Source organism: Capsicum annuum, chromosome 11, assembly GCF_002878395.1.
Source record: "Capsicum annuum cultivar UCD-10X-F1 chromosome 11, UCD10Xv1.1, whole genome shotgun sequence".
Classification (NCBI taxonomy): Eukaryota; Viridiplantae; Streptophyta; class Magnoliopsida; order Solanales; family Solanaceae; genus Capsicum; species Capsicum annuum.
The window spans coordinates 211,279,554-211,283,676 of record NC_061121.1 but is presented as its reverse complement, the minus strand read 5'-3'; positions in this window follow the sequence as shown (position 1 = coordinate 211,283,676).

Below are 4,123 nucleotides of genomic sequence, written 5' to 3'. Positions count from 1 at the left end.
CGACCCGACTTCTCACCAGCAGCGGTGGCAGTCACCGGAAATAGTGACGCCGGTGACTGGCAACGTCACCCATTTCGTTTTCCACCGATTCTGACGAAATTTCGCGTATGGGTCTTCTCGATTTTTCATAATTTCAGTCTCGATGGTTTGGGGTTTCGAATTTGAGATCTTGGGTTATTTTTGAGTTTTATTCGGGTTTATGGGTTATTCATCATGAGGTTTTATCGTGGTTTTCCGATCTGTCCGATTGAATTCAATATCGAGTTTGGAGTTGTTCGTAGTCAAGGTTCTCCAGTCGAGTATTTTGGTGTTCGGATTTCTTTATTATCGACAAGGATTAATTTCATCGAGGTCCATTTCTTCCAACCGAATCTTTAATTTATTTTGACTTTTTATTGATGTTGTGGGTGTGGATGATTTATTTGTTGTGTGTTTGGTTTGAATCTTCGTTGTTTGTGTTGTGTTTGATGTTGGTTTCGGATTATGAGATGTGATTGGAAAATCGAAGCATGCACTAATTATGTGGTTTAAAGGGAATTTGGGGCGCGAGTTAAAAAATTGTTAAAGTGAATTAGGATTAATTTTGATTTGTTGTTTGTTTTGATTCGCCGTTATTGTTACTTTCACGTTTAATTATCAATTTCGTGATAGTATCATGGTAAGTCGAGCGGGTAGGCAAACATAGGCCGGGTAGGCGAAATTTAGGAATAAGTGTTTTGTGGGATGTTGGAATGTGCGTGTGAATGTCTCTTTCTAGATTATCGTGTTTAATTCAGATGTATTTATTTAGCCGGGGAATGCCCCGAGATCATTTGTATTTATTCACCGGGGAATGCCCCGACGTATCATGTTGGCGGAAAATAATCGTGATGAAGGCCCGCGGCATCGGGTAAGGCATTGGAGCTTAGTCTAGATTTAGTTTAGACTAGGATTTATATTTTCGTATTTTTTCCTATTTTTCGGACTGTATAATTGGACTGGCCTTTACATTTTTGGACTGCTTTGTTTTGTTTATTATTTGATTATTTGCGTTCTTTTGTGTGGTTGATTATTTAGCTATTGCAAAGATTTTTAATGAATGTAAAAAGTTTAAACACTTTTCAAAGATCCTTTACACTTTAATATAATAATGTAAACATAAACATATATTTTAGTATAATCACATATATATTTTATCGTCAAAAGTTTCAAGTGGGTTAACAGAGATGCATCGATTTTGTGGTGCGATTAACTTTCTTTTTGCTTATTTTTAAATTCAAATCTTTATAAAATTATTGATTACATTCTTATTACGTACTTAAAACTTTTAAAAATTTGATACTTCTTAAATTTTCTTATTCTAACGCATTTATATTTTTTTAAAAATCAAATTTAGTTGATTTAGAATTCTTAAATTAATGGAAAAAATATTAATTGTCATTCTTCTAAAGGAAATGTTTTATCACAAATATATTTAATTAATTTTCAACTCCTAAATATACGAAAAGAATAGTGAAAAGATAATTTTATCTAAAATAGAGACTTTTAATGAAGGAAAAAAAAATTCAAATAATAATAATCAAATTGAAGAATAAATTAACAAACTTACCCAAAAATCATAATTTTTTGAGATGACCAGATGCTATAGAAATAAAATTAAAAAAATCAACAAATTTGGTAGGCACAAAAATAGGAATACATTAGAATTCTATCATGCAAAAATAGAAAAGGCAGATTTCATGAACTATGCCATGAATGCGTTCCAACATAAATCATAATCACATTATTAGAAAACAAATAATTTAAATAAATACAAAACATGTCAACATGGAAAAAAATAAATGACATAACATATAATAAAACGGTAAAAGCTCACGTATCATTAGCAGAATTATATCTATGCTCACATATCTGCCTATCATTAATAATAAATCCTATAACACTTGCAATTCGTGGCAAATTAAGATTCCTTTTGTGAAGTAGTACACAAATTAGGATTCCTTAACCGTGACCTACACAATTCTAATTTTAGAAAAATATTAATACACCATATTTAGTTGGTTTCAAACTTTAAAGTCATAAAGTCTTAAATATTAGCTAATTAATTAAATTTCTATTTTTAAATAATTTTTAAATTTTAAATATTAGGAAAAAATAGTGAAAAGACGATTGTCTAAAGTAAAGACTTTTAATAAAGGACAAAAATTTCAAACAATATTTTTAAGGTCATTCACACTTTTAATGTATTATAAGAAATTATTGATTATAGATTTAGATTCATTAATTTTTAGTATCTAAGAAAATTTTCTTTTTATTATTATGGCCGTATGTGTGTATCACATATCAAATATATATGTGACTTTTTTGTAAATATTTACAAGACTTTTCACTTATCAATTTGGCTTAAATGGACTTAAATTAATTAGGCTGAGCAAATAAATACATGAGTATGTAATCAACTCAATTTAGCAAAATTTTCTATTTTGTTGTTATATAAAGTTGTTTGGATTTGACTTTCCTAAAGGAATTGTAGTTGATGTTATCAAGTCATTTAACTCTAAGATTATTTACGCATTAATATAGCCAAATTGTTGGTTGTCACAAAAAAGGAATCAAATCAAACTTAGAGGAATTATGATTTTACAGGCTACTTTTTTCAACATCTATTTATTAGACTATTGGTCAAATCTAATTTTAAGTATTAATCATAACTTGCATTATTCAAAAGGAAATAGATTGTGTGATCTAATATAGTTTGACTTTATGGGTACATCAACATGCTAAACTAATAGAGCTTTTTCCATGAATTTATAAATAGCCTTTCATTCTTGTTTTAATATCATGAAATTACAAGAAGATATTTTTTTCCCAACATGAATTTTGACATCACTAGTTTAATCTTTTCATCTCTATTTATCTCGTCCTTGAGTGGAGTTGTTGCAACTAATTCTAGTAATGGTCCTTTAACTCGCTATCAGATTTGGATTGCTAGTGATCTACCTAATGGAACGGATCCATTGTCGGTCCAAAGACGATGATTTGGGGACACAGTTTCTTTATCCTGGACCTGAGGGTTTTCATTGGCATTTCAAGGAGAATCTTGTTCAAACAACAAAGTTCAAATGTGAATTTGTTTGTAACTTGAAGGCTAAAACTTTTAATGTTTTTGAAAGTGATGTCTTGTCACGTAAGTGTAGAGGTCGTGGTGTTATATGCTATTGGTTAGTTAGGGAAGATGGCTTTTACTTTGCAAATTATATCAACCCTTTTCCATATGACTTAAAATTCATGTATTCATGGTGATACGATCAGTAATAAAAATTATACAAAAAAAATAAAAAAAATCAATATATCCATGATGATTGTATGAGTAGGATAATATAATAACGGATTTTCAAAAGTTATTAATTAATCATCGCTTTCGCATAATATAGGGAAAATTATATGTGATGAGTATTCATGAACATTGATCATTTTTAACTGAAGCCACTTAAATGCAATTACATGTGTTTGATTTTATTATGATTTCATTGATGATCTTTCTACTTTTATTTTAACTAATTTATGCAAATGTGTGTTGCACGTTTATTTCTCATTATATAAGATTCGAATCTCACTAAGAATTGGGTTGTCATTTGTCAGACGAAGTCGAGTTCAAAACGAATTGAAAAAAGTCAGTCGAAATAAAAGTGCTATAGTCGACTTTTAGACAATTTATTAATTTAGATTTAAAATTTTGTCTCCCATAATAATTAAGACCTTGGTTGTAATTTGTAAATGACCTAAGAACCCTACTAAACTAAAACAACTGCAATTAAAAATTATCGATAGAATTTATTGAAAATGAAATCTCCTGTACGTAATTTCAATGAAGTGTTAATTGAAAGTTGTTTCATAGACTCTTTTTGGATTCAATCTCTTTTAATTTTGATTTAACAGAAGGATCAAATAAGAGTTACGTCACAACATTGTTTTATTCATAAATTTTTTCTCCTAATAAATTTATATATACAAAAAAATCTATATTATATCTGAGCATAATAATATAATATAACTAGTTATCACAAAATTTGAGAGGATAAAATTACTTGTTATTTATTATACTCGTTAAACAACTGAAAATCCTCATCCTTGAAAGAAATTT